Genomic DNA, 15563 nt, shown 5'->3' on the forward strand with positions numbered 1-15563 from the left:
GCTAACAGGATAGGTTAATTGCTGCTATTTGATTAATCTCACACAATCCCAAACATTCTGAGCAAAAGACATGATCATTTCTGTTGGTTACCTTTCATACTCTAAATAGTTTGGTCTTTTGGGGTTTTTTATACCTCAAAGTAGCTAAGCACATATTTGTAGCAACAATCATCTACTCATTTTTCCACAAAAATCTGAAAATCACCTCTTTCCCACCTCCTGTTTGCTTCTCAAACATTACTTGATACTATCTTTTACATGTGTCTCACTCTCTTTGGAGCTGTTATCTACTTGGAGCTGTAGACAAAAAGCTAAGTTTTGGTAGACCCAAATCAGCTGTCATATTGCAAGACAATGTACATGTATTTTCCAGGGAAAATAGTCTCTCCTATAACTGTCTGGGCCAATCCTCCAGTTTGCACTTGGATTTAACATGCTCCTATCCCTGTTGAAAGAAGTATTAGCTACTTGCTATCTCTGGCATGCCACCAGTGCTGAATGAAAGATGAATAAGAAGTTTTCTGCGATAAGTCAAAGATGCAGTTTGTTACCGTTTCAGAAAATCACTGTATTTGAACATACTCTGATGCTTTTTGCCCTTTAAGCTAGTCATTCAAAATGCAAAATGATTTCTATTTATTCTATTTAGAAATGCTACTGTAGTCCTTCACAGCTGTTTCCTAAGCCCCCATTATTGTAAATAAGGTAGGTTCTGTGTTCAGTGCTGTGTACCATTCTTGATGGCCTATGAGTCCCATCTTCCTTTGATATCTAAGAGGTGGAACAGTAGTTAGCTGTTCTGTTTATATGTTGGCCCATCATGCCAGCAAAATGTAACTAAGTGATTCCCCAAATGCAGCTAGTAGGGGAAGGATTTGCAATAACCAGAAGGCTGGCACTGTGGAAAGTGTGAGCATTCCCTTTCCTCATCTCCAATATGTGTACAATTGCACAAGGAAAGGATCACAAACTTGCTGTACACACGTGACAGGACTATGCTTCTGGTCCAGTGGTTTTGTTTTGTTTTGTTTTGTTTTCTTATTCCAAACAATTGTTGGGCACTATGAGAGGGTATAACAGCTTTTACAATCTCAGTGGGAGGCCTACCCTTGAAAAAGAGAAAGGTAGAGTAGTAAGTACGAATAACAGTTTTTCCAAGGCACATACAATTAGTTGCTAAATGCATAGATTTATTTAATTCTTTGATTCAAAAGTATGTTGTCTTCAATAGTGAAAATCAGGCCTAGTAACAATCCATAGCAATCATTGTGTCCCATTTATGCTCTTCAAATTTTCGTCAAGTGTTTTTCGTGTAAGCAGAGAATAAGTCCAGTCTAAACCTTCTGAAACAGCACTAGATCTTTGAGTTTCTTCTGGCTATATAAAAGTAATCTGGAATTGTAGAACTGCTGCTCTGCAAAGGGACTTGTTGTGTCTTTACATACTGTATCAGGAACACAATCTCTGTGGAAAATTTACAGTACATAACTTCATTACTCTTAAGTCTTCCTAATTATAAGTGGGGAGTTTAAATTTAGTCATCATTCTAAAATGAGGATTAAATTACAATACTACTGAGCAAAGAGTGCAGGCAAGAAATACACCTGTTGTTCTACAGTTAAAAGAAGTTCCTCTACAGTTATCTGCTGGTGTTCAGAATGTCACCACTTCCATGCTTAAAGAGCTATCTGTGCCAAGAAAAACAATTTCATACAGAGCTGGCCTTTTTGTGTGTTCATCTTGGATGCCTTTTGCTAGGTCTAAACTTCTGGTTAGGCTCTGAATGAAAATAAGCTAACTTTGCTAGGTTGTAACATGACTGCTTTTTGATGTTATCTCTGATACATACTTGCCTTGAACTCTCAGCTGTCAGAAAAATGGCTGGGCATATCTAGGAAAGATAGATGTTTTAAAATACATTGTTATTGAGTAGGGGAGTCAAAGGTCAGTTATGCTTCCCTTTTGTTTTGAGACAGTATCTCTGAAACACCACAAATTTCTAAAGCTCTGTATTCTTCTAACAGTTTTATGAAACCACCAAAAGCACAGATGCATCTAAGAAAGATATTTTTCCTTCAGTCATCCTCAGCCTCAGAAAATTACTTGAATGCTAACAAATCAAGAATCTCTGATATGTGTGATTTAGTGAAAAAAATCACATTTCTGATTTTGTCTTTCTCTTAATGGCTGATGTTTTATGACAGTACAGTTCTATGAAAGTTAGCATCATAAAAATAGTTATGCTTTTGGAATTATATTGCAGCCCTTCTTACTTCCTAATCCTTATTTTAGAATTACTAAAAGGAAAATGCAGTTAACATGTTTCTGGATTTTGTCCCTTCTGAATATTGTGTCTATGTAGCTACATACCCCAGAGCTGAGCAGTAATTTTTGCAGGTACATAAATCAGTGTAGGAAAAAAAAATTGTAAATGTTCACATTTATCACAGACTGTATGGAGTAACTGAATCAGGATTCACCATTGATCACTGTAGTTGGTTTTTGGCTGTTACTCCCCACATAAATGTAATCAAATCTGAATCTGAAATTTAGAATATCTAGACTATCTGGATCTCTGAACTGATGTTTGACTTACTTAAATTAAAACACTGGATCAATTCTATCTCATGCAAACTTGTTACTTAGACAGAATAACTGAATTCAGCAGCCTGAATGTACCATTTCTCCAGAATGCTCAAATGACAAAGAATTTCTGCATTTGGGTAGTAGCTGCTCAGCATCCACACAGAAAATGTAGTTGCTCTGAAATGAAAAAGGCTATTTTTGAAAATGCTATCCTTCAAAGGTAGCTTAATGTCAGGTGTTCGAAAGGTGTTTAGGTGCTTTATAGGATTCATGCTTAAGTACCTTAGTAGATAAGGCACTTAACATTCCTAAGTTTCAAAAGTAGTAAGAAACTTGTTAAATCTTGTTAGGAGTATAGAGAGCGATCACTTTGCAGCTTTTGCAGGTATATAGGTCTTGATTTGATTTAGCGATTCTTGACTTCTTAAATTACTTGGCAACTTCAGGAAACTGATTCTAAATTTTAAGGTTTTTCTTTTGTTTATCTGGGGAATTTTTAAATTTCGTTTTATTTTATGCTTTCATCTCTCAAATGATGTTATTTATTGATGTTTTAAAGGATCGAAGGAAGTCAAAGTGTAATCTTAGCATGTCATATTAACCATATTGAGTAGGATAGGTATATGAGAAATGAATCTGGGCGATAAGATGAACTGTTATTCTTTTTCCTGTAATTAATAAAAGGGCTGATTACTCTCTATAGGAATAGGTCTTAGAGAATGTTTATTATAAAAAAGACCCCTAGAAACAAAGAGCTTACATTAGTAAGCCACCTAAATGTTATTGTGCCCTATTTTAGGTGTGAGTGCCTTAAGGATGATAACGATATCTCATTGTTTCCTGACTGGGCAAGTTAGAGAGGGATGAAAGGGTGCAAACATCAACAAGATGCCATGAGCATGGAATCAGATATGCTGACTATAAATGAATAACTCTTTATGATAAGACCTTTGTAGTAGAATGAGAATGCCTGCAATATTTATTTGTTTTAAAAGGCAGGCAGATACATAGAACTTGAATTTTATTAAAAATGACCAGTTAGGCTGAAATTTGACATAGAATCATTTTATCAGTGTTGGACTGAAGGACAGAATGTGTGATAAATAGGTCAAGTTTCCCAGGTGAAAGGCCAAGGAAAAAATTGAGTCGATGGAGAAGAGAAAAAAGAAAAGTTATTAATATCCTTGTGATCCATTCTGATTAAAAAGTACTGGAGCTTATTCTGTTCCTACTGTTTTACATCTAGGAAACTCCAATGAGAGTCTCTAATTGAATATAGTTGCTAGTGAAATTTGAATCATACACTCTAGCCTGAGATCCTCAAATCAGAGAGCCTGAATTGCTAAGTTGGATTGCTAAAGTGTCATCCTATTGACATCAGTACATTTGTATGAAAGTTTTAAGAAAGAAAATCTGGAGACAAATCCTGCTTTGGGAAAGAAATTTGTTAAATCATTGCAGCATCATTCTCTGAGATGACAGATGGTATTTTAACTCCTTAGCAAGTGCACACAAAAACCAACAGCAAAGGCCAGAGCCTCAAAACAAAACAAAAAGATTATGGGAGATGCTAGTTCTGTCCACACATTAGCCTGTGTGTTTGCATCACTTTTACAATGTTAGCTCTCCCTTTTCCCTTGTGCGTAGATTAATGTTATGTGAAACAAGTGTATTCAGTTTAGTAAGTATATCGTGCTTGCTAAATCATAGGGAGTTGTATTCCCTCTGCTCCTTTCCCCTCTTTTACATACTCATTTCAGTACAGGAAAGGAAAAAAAGGGGGAGGGACTTCTGAGATGTTAGCACTATGGCCTTCTTTATATTTAGGTTGCAAATATGTAGCATATGACTATATCTCTTGAAACTGAATGAGAGAGAATAGAAATAGCATGTTTGTAGATGCTCTTTTGTTCCTGTTATTAGGTCACACACAGTACTACAGCTAAAAAACAAAAGAGAAATAAGTAACTTATGCTAGCCTACAATAAGTATAGGTGGTGAGCTTTAAACTGATTTTCCATGCCCCAGGTTCCTAAAACATTGGAATAGTCCCATCTAAAAATATAATGTTTACTTTTTCTTTCATTCATTTCAATTGGAATATTCCCGCTGAGCCCACTGCGCTTGACAATATTGAGAAGGGATCCTGCCAAAGGATCAGTAATGTATCACTGAATTTAGTATTTTGCATCGGGTCCCAGGGACTTGTTACAATGCCTTTGTACTCTTTGATGACTTTACCATTTGGAAATATGATTCATAACCTAATAGTCTTCTTTTCTGCCTTCCCTGGAAATACAGACAGAAATGGTAGAGCTTTCTGTGGTGTACTGCACTGACAGTGGCTGATTTCTGAGCGAGCTAGAGGACTTCACTCATGCTTGTCATAGTAACAGCTTTGCCCTTATTGGTCTTAGGGTTAGTAGTATGGATATCAAACATGAATCACTTTGTGAGTCACAGAATCATAGAATCACAGAATGGTTGAGGTTGGAAGGGACCTCTGGAGATCATCTAGTCCAACCTCCCTGCTCAAGCAGGGTCACCTAGAGCAGATTGTCCAGGATCACGTCCAGACGGCTTTTGAATATCTCCAGAGAAGGAGATTCCACTACCTCTCTGGGCAACCTCTTCCGGTGCTCTCTCACCCTCACAGTGAAGAAGTTTTTTCTCAGGTTCAGACGGAACCTCCTGTGGTTCAGTTTCTGCCCATTGCCTCTCATCCTGTTGCTGGGCACCACGGAGAAGAGATTGGCCTCATCCTCTTGACACCCTCCCTTCACATACTTGGACACATTGTTGAGATCACTTCTCAGTCTTCTCTTCTCCAGGCTGAGCAGGCCCAGCTCTTGCAGTCTTTCTTCAGAGGAGAGGTGCTCCAGCCCTCTAATCATCTTGGTAGCCCTCCACTGGACTCTCTCCTGCCATGTCTCTCTTGTCCTGGGCAGCCCAGAACTGGACACAGGACTCCAGGTGAGGCCTCCCCAGGGCTGAGGAGAGGGGCAGGATCACCTCCCTCCACCTGCTGGCAACACTCTGCCTAATGCAGCCCAGGGCATCCCATTGGCCTTCTTGGCCACAAGTGCACACTGCTGCCTCCTGCTTAACTTGTTGTCCACCAGCACTCCCAGGTCCTTGTCGGCAGAGCTGCTTGCCAGCAGGTCAACCCCCAGCCTCTCCTGCTGCATGGGATTATTCCTGCCTAGGTGCAGGACCTTGCACTTGCCTTTGTTGAACTTCAGGAGGTTCCTCTCCGCCCAGCTCGCCAGCCTGTCCAGGTCCCTCTCCATGGCAGCACAGTCTTCTGGTGTGTTAGCCTCTCCTCCCAGTTTAGTATCATCAGCAAACTTGCTGAGGGTGCACTCTGTCCCTTCCTCCAGGTCATTGATGAATATATTGAACAAGATCCAATTGCACAGAGTTGTTTCTATGCATAGCTGGAATTTTTCCCCTTTAAATTTTCGGTGATGTGGCATGTAAGCTACAAGATGATGTGTTGCTGAATGTCAGGTCTTGTACTTGTGTTAAATCTTGTGCTGTGCTACTTGAATGTCTTGCACTTGACACATTGAACTTGTTCTCTTTGATTTAGTGAAAAGTGGTATTATGGACAGTCTCCTCTTGGCAAAGCTGTATATTTTGTAGTATTTTATATGAGGCTGTTTGGCAGATCCCTATGTTTCTTTTCTATATAGAATGAAGTTTAAATTAGCAAAAGAATATGCCAGGCTTGTAGGTTGTCAATGCTAAGTTTTACGTTGCTGTCAGGATGAGTCAGGGGAAATCACTAATATTTTAAGGCTAAATATTTACATTCATATTTTACACTTGCCAGATTTCTCAGATACCTCTATCTATCTGCATAAAAATCATATGCTTTAATTGCACAGCTGCACGCGGCTACTTAGTTTTTAAGCGTGTATGAAACCCTACACAGCAGATGGTTCAGCAGATATTATAAGCATACCCTACATGAGTGGCCAAAAAGTTCTATGTGAATTGTTTGAGAAAAGGAACAAGGAAAATTATCAAAGGGCAGAAGTAAATGAAAATCACTTTTGAAAGAAAAGCAGAAATTTATTTATGTGACTCCCTATCTTTTCAACTTAATTCTTTTCAAATTGAAAGAATGTCTGTTGTGAAACCAAGGAATACTGAAGTTTTGAAAGATCAATTAAATTATGCAGTGGACTAGCTGCATAGGAATTACAGATTTTCCTTATTTTTAAGTGAAAGCTGTACTGAAGAATGAAGTACGGAAGTTTTGTATCCATCAGAATATAACATTTTTCTTTAATTTTCAAACATCTTTCTGTGTAAAAGATACATGCAAGTGACTCTGAAGCTTGAGAGGAAATTCTTGTGTAACACAGCATCTTGTGTTAGGTATATGGATCATGCTTGAGAAGTGTTCAACATCTTGAGATGGGATTGTAAACAAACTTCTGAGCTTGGTGGGAAGTTGCTGGCATCAGTAGTCAAATATACTGCGGAAAGAGGTGTGCCTTATAGCTGTTCTTTTTCTGGATCCTAGGCATTTCTCTCACAACTGGATGAAGGCAGTTCAGCTCATTTAAACTCACAAGCTCTCCTAATGGAGAGGGCTATGGTTTTTTTGTATGAAAGCAGAATAAGGCTCACTCCTTTCTTTTGAATCATACCCATTTTTTATGACAGAAAAATCACTGTCCAAGATATGTGGGACAATAATTATTCTAAGAAATGTAGAATTATTCTTTTTAATAACTGTGTCATTCATGACTCCAATTTGCCTATGAGGTAGCTGTGTTTCCTGTAGAGTAAATTTGTAGTCCTCACATATTCGCCAAGGGCAGGGCATGACACACATTTGTGTGTCACTCACTGTATTTTAGCGAACTACCTAATTTTCAAAGAGCCACCTATGTTCTTCTCTAATTTAAACACTTCATAAATAGCAGCTGTTTGTTAAGTTTTACTTACATAGCTGGTAAATACTTGGTTAGATTCTTCTATTTTTATTACAGTCAAAGAGACAATTTATTCCTATGAAGCATCATAAATTGACTATCAATACCAGGTAAAGCATATTTTTCTCATGTAAAGTATGCTGCCATCTCCTTTTGCCATGCTATGTCATACTTTCCTTATCATTTCCACAACATACCTATCTTCCTCTGTTCTATGTGATAGGAAGTCAAGTACTGCAGTGAGTAAACTAAAAAATGTTAAGGGCTCATTACATTAATGGATTAAATTAAGGAATGTATTTAAAATCCAAAATATCTTCCATGCTACAGTTATCTTTGTAAAAATCAGTTTGATTTAACTTAAAGTTGTCAAAGATCCTCCTAAATATGCGCTAAAAGTTAAATTATCACTCAGAGGTGTATTAAATAATTAAAACTTGATTGTGTTTACTGGAACAAGTGTGTCATATCTATTGTCTTTATGCTAGCATTTATTCAGTTCACAGCATTTCAGTAATTCAAAGTAAAGCTTCTGTTGCTTGTGAAATTCTAATGTACTTTAAATTAATTACATAAAATTTATTTTAAGGTCCTTGTTACTCCAGCAAATTGGACAATTCTTTCATGAGCAAAGGTAGATGCATACTCCCTTTTGTACTGAAAACGGACCTGCAAAGAGACTGGCTTGTCTGAGTTCACGCAGGAAATGTAGAAATAAGCTATTTTGAGTTCCAGGCAGACACTATAATTGCTGAGCTACTTTGTGGCCAGTGTATTATCTGTATCTGGTTGTGTCTTGATTTACTCATATTTTCTTTGCTTCCTTACTATCACTAAAATTCAAGAACTATATACTTGTTTTAAAAACGTTTTTGCCCAAACTTCGCGTTTTGCTAAGATTCAGCATCTGGGCGAGAAAAAGAAAAGAGACTCATGAGGGAGCTCTTCACACCTTTACAGTTTTCTGAATGTAAGTACCAACTCTGCTATCATCTGATTATCTTTGCTAATTAGCAGATTTCCTCAAAAGCACATGTGCCATCTGCAAAGAACTAGAGCCCAGGGCATGTTCTTTCCCTGTGCTTGCATCTGTGAGATGGGCCAGCTGTGAGCCCTTCCCACACTCAGAGAATTGCTGATCAGGTTCAGTGTAGATGAGTTGCCAGAGAAGGAAAAAGCAGAGAACTCACAAGAAAATTAGACTTGTTTTTATTTTAATTATCATCTGCAGGAAACTGATGACTAAAAGTATTAAGAGGTTTAGGATTCAGTGGACAGATAAACAGCTTATAATTATACAGTTATTTATGTGCTATGAGACCTGATTAATTATATCATTGTGAAAGAAACTTGCCACACCAGGGTGAGAGAGGGGTATGGAAGGGAGCTGGAGGCTTGTATGGAGGAACAGTACTGCTAGTTTGCAGTTAGCATGTTGGTATAAGCAAAAAAAAAATCTGTTACAAATTTGGAAGGACGTCCTTGTCACAGTACGCACAAGGATGGTGGACACACCAGTTAAAAAGGCATCTTTGATTTAATTAAATTGAATGCGTAAACTATGAGCTTGATTTGTTTGGGTCACGGTAAAGGTTCTCCACTTATACGAGTGAGTTTACTGTAATGCCCTTAATGCTACCAACTAATTGACATATTAATACTACAACTGACAATACACAATTAATAATGCACATAGTATAACACCAGAACTTATTTACAGATATTCACAAGAAGCTTCTGTGGGTGTATGGATGAAACAGGCGACGTAACCTGACGTCGGTATAGCTGTCGTGGAATAATGAATGATGTCAACGCGTCGCACACAGACGAAGGGGCAGGGGTTGGAATACCCTTACTGGATACCTGGATGGACGTATCCCCCGGCCTCACCACGTTACGCCAATGGGCGTACTGGCGCTGTACACCAGGCTACACCAGAGGGGTGTGCCGGCTTAGTTACACACGGACACGTGTGTAACTCACGTGTCCGTGAGCTAAACGCCATGGGGAATGACGACTGACAGGATCCCAGCTGCGCCAGGACTCAGTGTCCTGAGCCTAGGGGTGAGGCAGGTCTTCAGCAGGTGCCGCTCCTCCGCTTCAGCGCTGGCCAGCGGCTTCGGTGTCAGATGATCTGGCAGGGTCTTCGACCCGAGGCAGAGCCGCGATCAAGGCTGCTGAACTTCCAGCCTTGAGAAAGGCTGCTCAGCTTCTCTGCTTCCTGGCACATCGATTTTTCCTCCGTCTTCATGATTTCAGCTCTTCTTCTAGCGCCGAACTGCTAAAGCGCTAAACTCGGCCACTTTTATGCCCAAGACCCCTTGTGTACGCAGGCTTAAACCATGTCTCCGATTGGTTCGGATTTGAATCCTGGCTCCAGTTGGTCCAATCTCAATCCTTCGTTTAAATATTCTGGAACCTGTTCGTACTTGACAGTGGCTACTGCCACCCACACGTGGTGGTTTTCCACCAGTGGTTTTGAATCAGTGTGGCGGGAAGCTTGGCTAGCTGAACTGGGGTTACGTAAAGGTGCCCTGTATGTTTCTCTACAGCATTCAAAAACTTTAACATCCCAAACCATAACAGTCCTTGTCCTGTACTTTTTACATTCTGCTTGTAATCTGTAAGAACACGTATGCATGCCAGTTTTAATCAAAAGAGTCCAGGAGTGCTTTGCCTGTTGTTCCATTACTGTCTAGCTTATTTTGTCTGTTGAAACAGAAGTGCTTGTTTACCTTTTTGAAATAAGTTCATAACCAGCACAGTGGAGCAGTTATTTCCTCTAGGTAGTTTTCCACTGGTTTGTTGTTGATAAAAATTGTATTCCTTGCAATTTTTTTATAAGACCTGAATTAGCCCTGTGTTTCATCTATCTTTTTCATCAAGATGACAGAAATACCATTGTTAATGGAAGTAACTGACACTTGGATTGCACAGAGGTAGAAGACACCACTTTGGAGTAAAGTTATTAGATATTTATTAACTTGAAATCCCCAAACACAAGGGGAACAACAAGGGGAACCTTGTAGCATGCACTGTAGATAACAAGGGAAGGAGGAATCCTTCAGGTGTATACTGTGTACTGGCGCCTATGTGGTACAAGTCTAAGGGTCGTGACCTGCTGTTCTCATGGGTTCCGTATATCAAGTGTTTTTGCAGCTCAAATAATTGATTGTTCAGCGTGCTCCTATCTCCTTGCCAATCTTCCACTGTTTATCCACTACAACCATATTGGAATTTAATATCTGAAAGGACAAATGTAGGAAAAGGGTGGAGCTTAAAGATAAAGTTAGTCTCAGAAAGAGATGTACGACTTTTTTTTCTTTAATAGAGCTTTCTGGCAGACACTGACACAAATGAAATCATCATGTCACATCTTAGGTGGTTTTTTTTTTTTTTTTACATATTATAGCATTCTGTTTGGGGATAACATATGAGCAGTCAGCGATTGTACTGTGCATTGTAGTGCAGATTTATAGAGTTCAAATGCTCTATTTTATCTCTCACACAGGATGAAAAAATAGGCAAATAATATTTCCTTCATTCTATCTCATAATGTAAGTACAATTTATAGGCTGATGCTTATATATGTAAATATATATGCATTTACCCAGGGAAAATAGGGGGGGGAAAAGACCTAAATGCTGAGAGATTTTTTGTGTAAGACTTACAGCACATTTCTGATAATGTAATGTCCATTCTCTGTGGATTATTGCTGATTTTAGAGATCTTGCCAGTATGTCAGTTCCTTTTGTATGATTCCAGCTGTCTCTCCAAGTGTTGGAGCTCTTTACTCAGCATAGAAAATGCTGTATATTTGCAGAGATATCTGGCAAGAAGAGTAGTGACAAGTCTCTCTGTTTCTTCCACAAGCCTTGCTTTTCCTGTAGATCAAGGGGTGGTAAGTGATGGATCTTACAGCAGATCACCAGAAATAATTAAAGATGTGGCTAGTATTATCTGCCTTTATAGAGAACAAGCTGTAGCAGTTACAGAGATCACAGATTAGTGGAGGAAGTTGTTACTACCCTCAGCTAAGATGTAGCTTGTTTTCAAACAAGGTCCTCAGGTTCAGCAAGTCTGAGCTCGTTGATTTGCTTAGCGTTCTCTCTTACATACTTGTTACATGCCAAAATTCATGCATCTTTGCACCTTTGTGCTTGGAACTAGCTTTTTGTGCCAGAATGGAATGGAACCTCTGAATGAGTTTGGACCAGTGATCTCTCTGGTCCCTTACCTTATCTTCAGCTGTTTAGGATACTCTGTAAGTGATTTTTCCAGGTGCTCATCCCTTGCTCTCTAAGTCTGCTTACCTCTGCAATTTCTGCAAGTACAAGAATCTTGGTTTTTATAATCTGCACAAGACTGTGTTTGTGTTCTCCTCTGGCACAGTAGTCCGAGGCCCTGTCTCACGTATGTGAGGTGGTCGTCGCTCTTCTAACTTGTCTCCAAATCCTGCCTTGAAATTGTGATCTAGGGAAATTCTCTGCCTGTCTGACAGGGGAGACATCATGACCGGGAAGGCGAAGTTGTGATAGCAAGGATATGTTTGTCTTATTCCCTTGGAAGTGAGGGTAAGGGATGTAAAACAATGTGCAAAAAGAGATCTGCAGAAGAGTAAAACAAGCATATGCAATGCTTCCCCCAAGTTCAACTGTTCTTGGCTCACTTTAGTAACTCCTAATGGGTTAAGACTCTTCTAAGCATTTTGTTCAGTCTCCTCTTGAGTGCATATAAACATTTTGCATCCTGAACATACTTTGTGGAGAAGCTGCACTACCCAAAGGATGACAAAATACTTCTTGTCTTCAGTTATTAGTAACCTACTACATTTTGGATTTTTTCATGGGTTAGTGTTATGGTATTTTATTAATGAGCTATCTAACTTATTGATTGCTGTTTATTATTTACAGATTTCAGGTTACAGTCACTTGCCTGTTAATGATCTGCATTGCAAATATATTCTTTTAATAGACTACACTTGGTTTGCAGTATGCTAAATAGGTAAGAGTGACACAGTACTGATGATATAACCACAGTACTGTTTAGTAATGCCATTTCTCTTCAGTACCTTGCCTGACTTTTAAATCATTACATCTGAGTTACTGACCATAGGATGTTTATATGTTTGAGCGACTTTTCAAAACCATCTTCTTCATTTAAGCAACAAAAAGTATTTCTTACACTACCCTGGGAAGTTTTCTAAATTGAGAAATTGACAATATCCTCTGCAAGATAACCCCATACTAATCTGGTGTTATTCAAATCACGCCTGGCTTTCAAGTGTATTTCAACAGAGGAGGCATATACAATATTAATTTTTATTGGCATAGCACCTTTATAAATGTTACATTTAATAAGATCATTGCTGAAAGGTTAAAGCTAGTGAAATTCCTGCCTATATAGGTAGGTAGTGTGAATTTGACTTTTTGAATTATCATCCTGAAATCTAAAAATGCACTTCCTGTTATGCCTTTCTTTATTTCATTTGTCTATGAGGGCTAGACAGGAATGGCTTCTGCAGCTTAAATGGAGGTTTCTGTTGTATATCTGTTTCAATTTACCCCCTGTGGAACAACATCTTCTAATCTCACTCTGGTTCCCCCTGCTGAGTCAAACCCCTACAAGTAAAGTGACAGATGAGATGTGGGATCAGAAACATTCCTGAATGTAAATTATATACTTTTGTGAACTCTTAGCCATTCTTAGTAATTGTGGCAATGTTAGTTTTTCCTTTTCCTATTTTTTAACAGATTTTTTGTTGTTATAGTCCAAAAGACAAGCATATAAATACTTTTTGCATTCATTATTGACAGTAGCATAAGCTGTACTTATTGCCTTGTTTAGTTGCCTATGGAAAGAAAAGAAAAGTGTGTTTCTGCAAGTGGAGGGGAAAAGAGAAAGGAATATACGGAAGCAAGAACCGAATTACATCTCAAAATGTCCCTTGCAGGAAGCTTTTCATAATTTTCCTAGCTTTCTTCTTTCTGCAACTATTTCAACATAAATTGTACCAATAAGATTCAGCAGGTCACATGCAAAACTGTAATTCTTAGCCAGCTGCAAATGTTGTTGTATGACAGTTAACATAAATATTAATGAAATATTGTTAATATCCCTATAATGAAATTCCTGTATAGTAAAACTCATAATTACTCATAAACTGAATCAATGAAGAAAGATGAGCAGTCATATTGTAAGTTCAGATCTTCCAGTAGGACTGGTCCACAAACTCTTTTAATACTGTGTAGCCCAATATTAGCGTAGCTTTAAAAATGAAACTGAGTGTTATTATTATCACCATTAATTTGCATTTCTCCAATGCAAATAATGATTTTGTGAGTTGGGAGAAGGGCCTATAACCATCAATATCCCTTCTCTTATAAACTCAGAGGATGGGGTCTATATGATGCAGAGCTAGTGGAGGTGAACAGTTACTTTGTGAATGTCCCTCTTTGAGGTCCTTGCTTCATATTAGGTCTCATAGTTAGAAGCTATAATGCCTAACAATGTTTTTACTTTTCTGGAACCTTTTTTCTTTCTGAATATATTTCTTTAGGAGCTTAACTCATTTTATTTCTGAAAGTATAGAGTTGTCTGACCTGGTATCAAATCTTTACAAGATGGATCTCTCTCAAACTCTCTATTGTTTAATCCTTCCTTACTGGAGAGTGTTAAATGTTCCCTTTCACACTGATATCCATCCCTCTCACAGGCTAAGCATGTGAAGTCTAAGGGAAACATTACTTTCTTTGAAATAAAACAAAACGTGAAACCACTTATGTGCTTCCAGTCTACCTCTCTTCCTTTGCTTTCTCCATTCATTTTTTACCTCTCGTACTTGAAGGCTAGGTACTCCTCAGTAATAGAGAGTAATAATGTGGTCTTTGTGACTAGTTTGAAGTCAGGTGTCATTGTCCCAGATTCTATGATGATTATTGTCTCTTGCAATATCCTGCAAAAGTTCCTCTTCAAGGGTTTTAGTGTAGGAGTAGGAAGGCCCTATAGATGCAGTCAGCAATACTACAATACTTGCACTTTCCTGAACTTTTCACGCTGCTTGGTAAACCTACTTGTATTTTCTTTGTTTTCCCATTGTAGAAGACTATTCTACTATTTATTGCCGAGAAACAAAATCCATTAGCATTAGATATATATCCTTTTATTCTTGTGCTAGCATAATCTTTAACCCTGAATATCTTTGTTTAAGGCTAAGTACCTTTGTCTGCTTTACTCATTCTAACTTCTATCTGTTCAGAGTCATTCATCTTCTGTTTACTTTTTGACAGAATAGTGACTATATTGCAAGAAAGAAGAGCTATATCTAGTGTTTAAAATACTTTGAAACTTCATTTATTGACTTGCTATTGCAATGGACAATGCATAAATGGTGACTTTTTATATGACATTTCTAACTCTTATTTTTTTCCTGTACAATTTTGCAATTATATTCCCCAGAATTAAAGTCATGAAAGTTTAGTTTCTTCCATAATATTTGGAAGCTGTTTTACATTCATAAAACATCTTCTTTAATATTTCAAAGCTTATCTCATTGGAGATAATCTTACGCTCTGACAGTTAACAATTGTCTATCAATTGTACCAGTCTAGCAACTGTAACAGTCACTATGCTCTATTAGGTTCATACTATGAATTAGAAATCATTATCATTACAGCACTTCTAATTGCAGTACCTTCTGAAAGTAGACAGTGTATTAAATATGAATAATGACAAACATTTTCTATGAGTATTCTTTTTCAAGAAATAGTTTTTCACTGTTTAAACTTCATTTCATGCCTTGACATCCATTCTGTGCTACTCTGGTGAGGGTGAATGTGGGGAAATATACAATTTCACAGTAGCAGTAGAGAAATCATACAGATCGTTTCTTATGGACACCTCAACAACTGTTAGGAAAGACTTTTAAAAGGCATCCTTGAATTTTATTTGCTTATTTATTTATAAATCATGAGCTCTGCATGATGTTATTAAGGACTGGAAACTATATCTCTGCACGAGTGGTCCAGG

Source organism: Struthio camelus, chromosome Z, assembly GCF_040807025.1.
Source record: "Struthio camelus isolate bStrCam1 chromosome Z, bStrCam1.hap1, whole genome shotgun sequence".
In the NCBI taxonomy this organism is placed as follows: Eukaryota; Metazoa; Chordata; class Aves; order Struthioniformes; family Struthionidae; genus Struthio; species Struthio camelus.